Source organism: Ambystoma mexicanum, chromosome 5p (genome assembly GCF_040938575.1).
Source record: "Ambystoma mexicanum isolate Mex_15411 chromosome 5p, UKY_AmexF1_1, whole genome shotgun sequence".
Taxonomy (NCBI): Eukaryota; Metazoa; Chordata; class Amphibia; order Caudata; family Ambystomatidae; genus Ambystoma; species Ambystoma mexicanum.
Window position 1 is genome coordinate 1,371,654,376 of NC_090930.1, and position 11,063 is coordinate 1,371,665,438.

Genomic DNA, 11,063 nt, shown 5'->3' on the forward strand with positions numbered 1-11,063 from the left:
AGACCTCCTAGTAAACGGTTACAGGAGCTAACCAGACCTGCAAGGGCGAGAACCATGAGAGGTACTCCCCAGGAGATGATGAAGAAGGATATCACCCCTGCTCCACTGGAATTGTCAGCTGCTGCCTCAAAGAAATCAGAAGCGAAAGGGAAACCTAAAACTTCTATACCGAAACAGCAGCCAGCATTCCAGTGCAGCCAACAAGGACTTCCCCTCGGTTGTCCAAAGTTACACAAGCAACTCCCTCTCCAGCTGAGGCTGAGAGGGTGGTACAACCCTGTGTGGTAGAATTAGACTCTGAGGAAGAGCTAATGGAAGGCCAGGAACTCATTGGAGATCTGGATCCTGTTGACCATCCTGAGCTGCAGTCTTTACTGGCAAAAGGTGGACCCAACAGGGCGGACTTCAGTAAGGGACAGAGAGAATGTCCAACTATGGAAGGTCTTCGCCACCAGGCAGAAGCTCAGGCTGAAGGGCAAGAGCCTGGGAAATACAGGTTGCACTAGGAAGATGGCCTCTTCTACAGTGAACCGACCGAGTCTGAACCTGGAGACTACAAACGACTTGTAGTACCCCAAGAGAACAGACAACAGTTCTTGCAGTTAGCCCACGAGATTCCTTTGGCTGGTCACTTGAGTTTCAAGAAGACTAAGGAAAGGCTCTCTCTCTACTTTTATTGGCCAAAGATGGGGGCCGAAGTAGAAAAACACTGCAGGAGCTGCCACACCTGCCAGACCTCTGGTAAGGTTGGCTCCAAAAATCTGGCACCTTTAGTGCCTCTCCCTGTTGTGGGAGTCCCATTTGAGAGAGTAGGGATTGACATTGTTGGTCCCTTTGATCCTCCAACCTCCTCAGGCAACAGGTTTATACTTGTTGTAGTAGACCATGCTACTAGGTATCCTGAGGCAATTCCTATGAGGACTGTTACAGCTCCGGCTGTGGCTAAGGCCCTCCTTGGTATTTTTACCAGGGTCGGGTTTCCTAAGGAAGTAATCTCTGACAGGGGGTCAAACTTTATGTCCCACTACATGAAAGCCATGTGGAAAACCTGTGGAGTTACTTACAAGTTCTCAACAGCTTACCACCCACAAACCAATGGGTTGGTAGAAAGGTTCAACCGAACCATGAAGAGCATGATAGGTGCTTTAGAGGAACCCCTTAAATGGAAGTGGGACCTTCTACTGCCATGCCTTCTCTTTGCTTATAGAGAAGTCCCTCAGGAGGGAGTAGGTTATTCTCCCTTTGAGCTTCTCTATGGTCATCCCGTCAGAGGTCCATTGGCCCTGATTAAGGAGGGGTTGGAGAGTGCTCCTTCCCCCAAGACAGTCAGAGTGACTGACTACGTGATAGGTCTCAGGAGGAGAATGTCACACATGATGGCAGAAGCAAGCGATAACTTGAAAGCTGGACAAGCTTTGGTCAAGCACTGGCATGATCAAAAGGCTAACATGGTTGAGTTCACTCAAGACCAGCTAGTTCTCGTTATGATCCCAACAAGGCAGAAAGCCTTGCAAGACAAATGGATGGGACCCTTCAGAGTTGTGGGTAAACTCTGAGAGGTCAACTATCTGGTTGACTTGGGCAATCCCAAGGAGGATCCGACAGTCTTACCAACCGACTCAAAGCGTATGTCTCGAGACCTGATGTAGGAGCGATGCTTCTAGCATCATCAGAGGAAGAAGAAGAGAGTGAAGCTCTTACTGATCTCCTCAGAGGCTTACCTTTAGACGATAAAATTGAAGGAGTAAATCTCTCATCAAATCTGACACCTGAGCAACAAGAAGAGTGCAAATCTATGTTGAATCAGTTTGCCTCTCTGTTCTCACTTTCACCAGGCTTGACCCCTTGGGGCCAGCATGACATACTCACTGGTGACTGTCTGCCAGTCAAAAGCAGAGGATACAGAATGTCAGAAAATGTACAAACCAACATCAAAGGTTAGGTCAGCAAGATGCTTGATCTCGGGGTAATAGAGCCCTCTACTAGTCCATGGTCTAGCCCAGTTGTGTTAGTACCAAAGACAGGATCTAAAGAACTTAGATTCTGCGTGGACTATAGAGCTCTTAATGCAGTCACCAAGACTGATGCCCACCCTTTGCCAAGAACAGATGAGTTGGTGGATAGACTTGGTTCAGCCAAGTTCCTCAGCACATTTGACTTGACGTCAGGCTATTGGCAAATAGCCCTGACAGACCATGCCAAGGAGAAAACTGCATTTTCTACCCCAGTTGGCTTATACCAGTTTAAGGTAATGCCTTTTGGATTGAAAAATGCACCTGCTACATTTCAACGGATGGTAAACCAGGTTCTGAATGGGATGGAGGGCTTCTGCATGGCATACTTGGATGACATAGCAGTGTTCAGCAATTCCTGGGAAGAACATGTTACCCACCTAAGAGATGGTTTGCAGGCTCTTGGACGAGCCAATCTGACCATCAAGGCGAGAAAATGCCAAATTCGACAGAGTAAGGTAGTCTATCTTGGACATGAGGTAGGGGGTGGAGAAATAAGGCCTTTGCTCAGTAAGATTGAAGCTGTGCTAAATTGGACAACACCTACTAATCAGACCCAGGTGAGAGCCTTCTTAGGTCTCACCGGGTATTACAGGAATTTCATTGAGAACTATGGGACCATAGCTTCTCCTCTGAATGTCATCTCCTCTCCAAAATTTCCTAAAAAGGTTAGATGGAACGAGGAGTGCAATCAGGCCTTTGAAAACCTGAAAAAGGCTCTTTGCCAAGCCCCAGTACTCAGAGCTCCTGATTACCACCAAACTTTCATTGTGCAGACAGATGCGTCAAATGTAGGAATAGGTGCAGTACTCAGTCAACTGGATGGGAAAGGTAGGGAGCACCCCATTTGCTTCATCAGCCGCAAGCTGAAGGATCCTGAAACAAGGTGGGCAACAATCGAAAGAGAGTGCTTTGCTATCGTGTGGGCTCTGAAGAAGTTTAGGCCATACTTGTATGGTTCTATTTTTGTCATTCAGACTGACCACCAACCCTTGAGATGGTTAATGCAAATGAAAGGGGAAAACCCAAAACTACTGAGATGGTCAATCTGCCTGCAAGGGTTTGATTTCACCATTGAGCACAGGTCAGGGTGTCACCACCAAAATGCTGATGGTCTCTATAGGATGTATGTCATCGACTAGAGGTATTAGATTCATCCAGGAGTGGATTAAATCCTCCTGTCCCTTAGTCTGGGGGGGGGCGAGTGTTAGGAAGAATTCTCTGTTTAGGCTGAATTTCCTAACTCCTAACCTAGTGAGTCCCCCAGCAGCTTTGCTGGATTTCTGGAGTTTGTTTTTTTCATCCTGCCAAGAGTGAGACTCTTTTCCTCCCACTCTTGGACATGATTTGTGGTAGATTTCTTTGAATGTCAATGTGTTCTATGGGCTATGGGGTCTTTTACTCCATAGGGCCTCATGTGTTTTGCTATGTGTGTTACACCGCACCCTCCGTGCCGTAACACTGGGGTGTCCTAGAGGATCCCCACCATAGACTCCATACCCTGGGACTGACTACTGTCTCCCAGGGCATGTAAAGTCACCATTGGCTTTACTAGACCTAAATTTACTAACAGAACTAGTACAAACCACCCTATTGTGGACAAACTGGTAGGGGTAGTTCGATTACCCCTGGGTCTGTTGTTCGAGGGGGCACTGTCCCGTCCCTCTTGTCGAGTTTTGGCTGGTGGCAGTGGATCCTACTTTTTAAATTTGACCGCAAATATATTCCTATGGGATTCTTCCCATTGTTGGAGGCTAATACTTTTTTCACATTAGTCTCTAACATACCACCGGTTTATTTGTCTTAAATGAATCCACCGGTTGGTATTTTCTGCCAGAACTCGGTTTTCAAAATGGCGTATGTGTTCGCCTCTGAAACTCCGAAACCAAAGGTTGAGCCCTTTGTTCCACTTTTGGCGGGCTTCTGCACAGAAGCCCTCCAGAGTGGTGCCATTCTGTCCGGGTACCACAGGGGGTGTGGAAGGGGGTTTAGGCACCCTGGATTGAGTTGCCTTGCCATCTCAAGTCGCACTCTTGTGTGATTGGGCCAAGTGGTGAGCCGCCCCGCTCACCACTTAGCATGTTTGATTGACAGCTAGGCTGAATGAATGGGGGTTATCTGCATAAAAGCAGGGCTTTTGGGACTGGGACTTCAGACGTCGCCACAGGACCTAAGAATCCGACGAGGTTAAAGCTGAGCTGACCTGCAACGACGACACCTCCGGTGGAGCCCTGCTGCACCGACTCACCACTTCCCAACGACAGAGATCTCCCTGCTGGAGAGTCTTCTTCCCTTGACTGGTGGGAACAACCGGTCTCTTGCTTTTTCTTCGCTTCCAGGACGTCCAGTGGTCGAATTGCCCGTGCTGAGCACCCCGGCAACCGGATAGCCACTGACCACTGTACCGCGACCAAAAGGTGGTGCCTTGTGACTGAGCACTCCGCGGCTGGTCTCTTCCCTGGTGGTGCAACGATCTTCAACTTTTCTTCGACAACGAGATCCTCTCATCTTCTGGCAAAGCCACGACTTGCATCCACCACCAGAAACAACTGCCCCCGCCGGAGCTGGCTCTTCACTTACAAGGTACTGTGTCCGCCTGGCTTCCTTGTGACGGTTAGCGTGAGGTGTCTTAAATCCTTACCTTTCCATTGGGTCGCCTCCAGACCTTCTTAAACGTTTGTTCTAAAACTGGTCCAACCTTTCTGTGACATTTTGCTACAAAGACTTGAAGTGCATTTCCACTGTGATACTTTTTGGGACATACAGCCTTGCCTCTCTCCGAGTGGGCCTGGCCTCTGAACTTTGTGATTTACAGTTGACCCTGCCTTGCTTGCCTTGCATTTGTTTTGTAAAAATGTTGGTACTGAGTTGGTTTCATACCCTGCCTTTTTCTCTCCCTTTCTACAAATACTAGAGTGCCATCTAGGTTAAAGCATTCACCTCTGTCTGCAAATAAGTGGTCCCGTTGAACCTAGACTTTTCGACATATTTTTATGGGATTGATATATACTTATAGTAACCGTGATTGAAGTTGTTTGCCATATTAGTGCCAGTGTGTTTTCCATAGATGTGTTTATAAATAAATAATTATATATCTTTACACCCAAGTTCTGATCAGTGTCTGCTTGTTCTACTGTGTAAATTGCCCTATCTTGTATACTCCACAAACGGCCTAACTTTTTTTGAGGGAAGTCTGACTGCTCAGCCACAGCTACCAAGTGAATCTGTGTGGTACAGACTGCTACCAAGTGGGTTTACTGCCAAACACCTGTAGTCTTAAATCTTTTGCAGTGGTCCCAGAGGGAACTGCACAGGTTTCTGCTTAACAGGCACCTGCCAGCAGGCCCCCACTCATGTCCCCTTGCACCCCCACCCCCAGCACTGAGGGGCACCTGCCAGCAGTCCCCCACTCATGTCCCACTCATGTACCCTTGCACCCCCACCCCCCAGCAGTGCAGGGTACCTGCCAGCAGGCCCCCACTCATGTCCCCTTGCACCCCCACACCCCAGCACTGAGGGGCACCTGCCAGCAGGCCCCCAACCATGTCCCACTCATGTCCCCTTGCACCCCCACCCCCCAGCACTGAGGGGCACCTGCCAGCAGGCCCCCACTCATGTCCCCTTGCACCCCCACCCCCCAGCACTGAGGGGCACCTGCCAACAGACCCCCACTCATGTCCCCTTGCACCCCTACCCCCCAGCAGTGCAGGGTACCAGCCAGCAGGCCCCCACTCATGTCCCCTTGCACCCCCAGCAGTGCAGGGCACCTGCCAGCAGGCCCCCACTCATGTCCCACTCATGTCCCCTTGCACCCCACCCCCGGCAGTGCAGGGCACCTGCCAGCAGGCCCCCACTCATGTCCCACTCATGTCCCCTTGCACCCCGACCCCCCAGCAGTGCAGGGCACCTGCCAGCAGACCCCCACTCATGTCCCACTCATGTCCCCTTGAACCCCCACACCCCAGCAGTGCAGGGCACCTGCCAGCAGGCCCCCAGTCATGTCCCACTCATGTCCCCTTGTACCCCCACCCCCCAGCACTGAGGGGCACCTGCCAGCAGGCCCCCACTCATGTCCCCTTGCACACCCACCCCCCAGCACTGAAGGGCACCTGCCAACAGGCCCCCACTCATGTCCCCTTGCACCCACACCACCCAGCAGTGCAGGGCACCTGCCAGCAGGCCCCCACTCATGTCCCACTCATGTCCCCTTGCACCCTCACCCCCCAGCACTGAGGGGCACCTGCCAACAGGCCCCCACTCATGTCCCCTTGCACACCCACCCCCCAGCACTGAAGGGCACCTGCCAACAGGCCCCCACTCATGTCCCCTTGCACCCACACCACCCAGCAGTGCAGGGCACCTGCCAGCAGGCCCCCACGCATGTCCCCTTGCACCCCCACCCCCAGCACTGAGGGGCACCTGCCAGCAGGCCACCAACCATGTCCCACTCATGTCCCCTTGCACCCCCACCCCCAGCACCGAGGGGCACCTGCCAGCAGTTGCCCACTCATGTCCCCTTGTATCCCCACCCCCCAGCACTGAGGGGCATCTGCCAACAGACCCCCACTCATGTCCCCTTGCACCCCCACCCCCCAGCAGTGCAGGGCACCAGCCAGCAGGCCCTCACTCATGTCCCCTTGCACCCCCATACCCCAGCAGTGCAGGGCACCTGCCAGCAGGCCCCCACTCATGTCCCACTCATGTCCCCTTGCACCCCTACCCCCCAGCAGTGCAGGGCACCTGCCAGCAGGCCCCCACTCATATCCCCTTGCACCCCCATGCCCCAGAACAGAGGGGCACCTGCCAGCAGGCCCCCAACCATGTCGCACTCATGTCCCCTTGCACCCCTACCCCCCAGCACTGAGGGGCACCTGCCAGCAGGCCCCCACTCATGTCCCCTTGCACCTCCACCCCCCAGCACTGAGGGGCACCTGCCAATAGACCCCCACTCATGTCCCCTTGCACCCCCACCCCCAGCAGTGCAGGGTACCAGCCAGCAGGCCGCCAATCATGTCCGCTTGCACCCCCACCCCCCAGCAGTGCAGGGCACCTGCCAGCAGGCCCCCACTCATGTCCCACTCATGTCCCCTTGCACCCCCACCCCCAGCAGTGCAGGGCACCTGCCAGCAGGCCCCCACTCATGTCCCACTCATGTCCCCTTGCACACCCACCCCCCAGCAGTGCAGGGCACCTGCCAGCAGGCCCCCAACTCATGTCCCCTTGCATTAACATACCACCGGTTTATTTGTCTTAAATGAATCCACCAGTTGGTATTTTCTGCCAGAACTCGGTTTTCAAAATGGCGTATGTGTTCGCCTCTGTAACTCCGAAACCAAAGGTTGAGCCCTTTGTTCCACTTTTGGCGGGCTTCTGCACAGAAGCCCTCCAGAGTGGGTCCATTCTGTCTGGGTACCACAGGGGGTGTGGAAGGGGGTTTAGGCACCCTGGATTGAGTTGCCTTGCCAACTCAAGTCGCACCCTTGTGTGATTGGGCCAAGTGGTGAGCCGCCCCGCTCACCACTTAGCATGTTTGATTGACAGCTAGGCTGAATGAATGGGGGTTTTCTGCATAAAAGCAGGGCTTTTGGGACTGGGACTTCAGACGTTGCCACAGGACCTAAGAATCCGACGAGGTTAAAGCTGAGCTGACCTGCAACGACGACACCTCCGGTGGAGCCCTGCTGAACCGACTCACCACTTCCCAACGACAGAGATCTCCCTGCTGGAGAGTCTTCTTCCCTTGACTGGTGGGAACAACCGGTCTCTTGCTTTTTCTTCGCTTCCAGGAAGTCCAGTGGTCGAATTGCCCGTGCTGAGCACCCCGGCAACCGGATAGCCACTGACCACTGTACCGCGACCAAAAGGTGGTGCCTTGTGACTGAGCACTCCGCGGCTGGTCTCTTCCCTGGTGGTGCAACGATCTTCAACTTTTCTTCGACAACGAGATCCTCTCATCTTCTGGCAAAGCCACGACTTGCATCCACCACCAGAAACAACTGCCCCCGCCGGAGCTGGCTCTTCACTTACAAGGTACTGTGTCCGCCTGGCTTCCTTGTGACGGTTAGCGTGAGGTGTCTTAAATCCTTACCTTTCCATTGGGTCGCCTCCAGACCTTCTTAAACGTTTGTTGTAAAACTGGTCCAACCTTTCTGTGACATTTTGCTACAAAGACTTGAAGTGCATTTCCACTGTGATACTTTTTGGGACATACAGCCTTGCCTCTCTCCGAGTGGGCCTGGCCTCTGAACTTTGTGATTTACAGTCGACCCTACCTTGCTCGCCTTGCATTTGTTTTGTAAAAGTGTTGGTACTGAGTTGGTTTCATACCCTGCCTTTTTCTCTCCCTTTCTAACAAATACTAGAGTGCCATCTAGGTTAAAGCACTCACCTCTGTCTGCAAATAAGTGGTGCCGTTGAACCTAGACATTTCGACATATTGTTATGGGATTGATATATACTTATAGTAACTGTGATTGAAGTGTTTGCCATATTAGTGCCAGTGTGTTTTCCATAGATGTGTTTTTAAATAAATAATTATATATCTTTACACCCAAGTTCTGATCAGTGTCTGCTTGTTCTAGTGTGTAAATTGCCCTATCTTGTATACTCCACAAACGGCCTAACTTTTCTTGAGGGAAGTCTGACTGCTCAGCCACAGCTACCAAGTGAATCTGTGTGGTACAGACTGCTACCAAGTGGGTTTACTGCCAAACACCTGTAGTCTTAAATCTTTTGCAGTTTCATTGTCCTTGCGTGGGCTCTCCTCATCAGGCTTCCTCTTTTTCCGGATTAAATGGGAAATATCTGAAGCACAGTTTGATGTAGCAGAGGCTGTTCCTTCAGCAGACTTTCTTACTGGAATTGTGGAGCGGAGGATGAAGAAACGCTGCCATTGCCTTGTGCAAATGGGGATGTAGATGTTCCAGCCAGAGTTTGCTTGAGAGCCACTTCTGCAACAACCCCAGTTCTCTGCGCTTCTTTTGAGTCCTCAATCTTTAGTTTAATGTCAGGAAGCAGTCCTTTGAGCTCCTCGATTTCCTTCTTATCCTCTGGACTGGATTCCCCTCCTGCTTTCTCAACCTGTTCTGCTAGTACCGTCAGCCTCTTCTCAATGACCCCAATGGATTCTGTGAACTGTGCGATGGCCTCTGGGTGCTGGTTGCTGAAAAAGGCAAAGCAGGAAGCAATTGTGAATGGTGGAGGGGTTGCTGTGCACACCACCAGCAATGGTGACGCAGACAAGGAAGAGGTGGGCACTTGCAGATCACAGCATCACTTGGCACTAAATGGCTGATCTAGACACCTCACTTCTAACCACCATTAACCTCACTACTTCATCATTTCATGTGTGCTGATAAGATTCCTGCCAATGAGCTTGTTTGGTTAATATTTACAGGCACAGAAGGAAACTCCAGTGGAACAGACGCCAATGGATACAGATGTGGCAGCAGTGGAAAGCACATCCTGAACAGTGTTTCTAATTTCTCCCAAAGGGACTGGTTTTGTACATACTGTATTTTTTTCACTTTTTGGCAGGATGTTTTTGTACGAATTAAATAAATGTTACATTGCGAATGTATTTTCGTTTTCTTCATACCTGTACCTCGGGCGTCTTGGGTGTTGAAGTTTACGAAGAGTTAACTTGAATAAAATTGTTTCACAAGTCACAAAAAAAAAAAAAAAAAAAAAAAAATTAAATCTTTTGCAGTGGTCCCAGAGGGAACTGCACAGGTTTCTGCTTAACAGGCACCTGCCAGCAGGCCTCTACTCATGTCCCCTTGCACCCCCACCCCCAGCACTGAGGGGCACCTGCCAGCAGTCCCCCACTCATGTCCCACTCATGTACCCTTGCACCCCCACCCCCCAGCAGTGCAGGGCACCTGCCAGCAGGCCCCCACTCATGTCCCCTTGCACCCCCACACCCCAGCACTGAGGGGCACCTGCCAGCAGGCCCCCAACCATGTCCCACTCATGTCCCCTTGCACCCCCACCCCCCAGCACTGAGGGGCACCTGCCAGCAGGCCCCCACTCATGTCCCCTTGCACCCCCACCCTCCAGCACTGAGGGGCACCTGCCAACAGACCCCCACTCATGTCCCCTTGCACCCCTACCCCCCAGCAGTGCAGGGTACCAGCCAGCAGGCCCCCACTCATGTCCCCTTGCACCCCACCCCCAGCAGTGCAGGGCACCTGCCAGCAGGCCCCCACTCATGTCCCACTCATGTCCCCTTGCACCCCACCCCCCCGGCAGTGCAGGGCACCTGCCAGCAGGCCCCCACTCATGTCCCACTCATGTCCCCTTGCACCCCGACCCCCCAGCAGTGCAGGGCACCTGCCAGCAGACCCCCACTCATGTCCCACTCATGTCCCCTTGCACCACCACACCCCAGCAGTGCAGGGCACCTGCCAGCAGGCCCCCAGTCATGTCCCACTCATGTCCCCTTGTACCCCCACCCCCCAGCACTGAGGGGCACATGCCAGCAGGCCCCCACTCATGTCCCCTTGCACACCCACCCCCCAGCACTGAAGGGCACCTGCCAACAAGCCCCCACTCATGTCCCCTTGCACCCCCACCACCCAGCAGTGCAGGGCACCTGCCAGCAGGCCCCCACTCATGTCCCACTCATGTCCCCTTGCACCCTCACCCCCCAGCACTGAGGGGCACCTGCCAACAGGCCCCCACTCATGTCCCCTTGCACCCCCACCCCCCAGCAGTGCAGGGCACCTGCCAGCAGGCCCCCATGCATGTCCCCTTGCACCCCCACCCCCAGCACTGAGGGGCACCTGCCAGCAGGCCCCCACTCATGCCCCACTAATGTCCCCTTGCATCCCCACCCCCCAGCAGTGCAGGGCACCTGCGAACAGGCCCCCACTCATGTCCCCTTGGACCCCCACACCCCAGCAGTGCAGGGCACCTGCCAGCAGGCCCCCACTCATGTCCCCTTGCACCCCACGCCCCAGCACTGAGGGACACCTGCCAGCAGGCCACCAACCATGTCCCACTCATGTCCCCTTGCACCCCCACCCCCAGCACCGAGGGGCACCTGCCAGC

At 53.3% G+C, this 11,063-nt stretch overlaps 1 long non-coding RNA gene across 1 annotated transcript; it reads left to right on the forward strand.

The window, feature by feature from the left end:
- The first annotated feature begins 9,177 nt into the window (after window positions 1-9,177).
- On the forward strand, window positions 9,178-9,591 carry LOC138481578 (uncharacterized). The gene is made up of 2 exons (XR_011274278.1): window positions 9,178-9,261; window positions 9,409-9,591. It is a non-coding gene; the product is annotated as an uncharacterized lncRNA (long non-coding RNA).
- The last annotated feature ends 1,472 nt before the right edge of the window (window positions 9,592-11,063 follow it).